This window comes from Monopterus albus, unplaced genomic scaffold (genome assembly GCF_001952655.1).
Source record: "Monopterus albus unplaced genomic scaffold, M_albus_1.0 scaffold8.1, whole genome shotgun sequence".
Lineage (NCBI taxonomy): Eukaryota > Metazoa > Chordata > Actinopteri > Synbranchiformes > Synbranchidae > Monopterus > Monopterus albus.
The window spans coordinates 98,942-99,384 of record NW_018127888.1 but is presented as its reverse complement, the minus strand read 5'-3'; positions in this window follow the sequence as shown (position 1 = coordinate 99,384).

The following is a 443-nucleotide window of genomic DNA, read 5'->3' as shown; positions in this document are numbered from 1 at the left end:
AATTGCAGCCAGCAATCGGGCGAAGGCGGGGTACACCCTGGACAGGTCACCAATCCATCACACGGCTAACACATAGACGAACAACCACACACACACACTCCTATGGGCAATTTAGAGACACCAATCAAGCTGCATGTCTTTGGACTGTGGGAGGAGTACCCAGAGAGAACCCGGGTAAGCACGAGGAGAACATGGAAACTCCACACAGAAAGGTCCCAGGTGGGGCCCGAACCCGGAACCTTCTCGCTGTGAGGCAACAGCGCTAACCACTGTGCCACCGCGCTGCTATTTTTAAATATGTAAAATAAAATTATATTCAACTGAACACCTATTAAATACAGTATAAATGGCCCTTTGGGCAGACTTTAGTCTGACTTTAGCTAATAGTACAGCAATGAGACTGCAGTGATAAAGGTGTTAAATGACATTTGTCTCAATGCTGA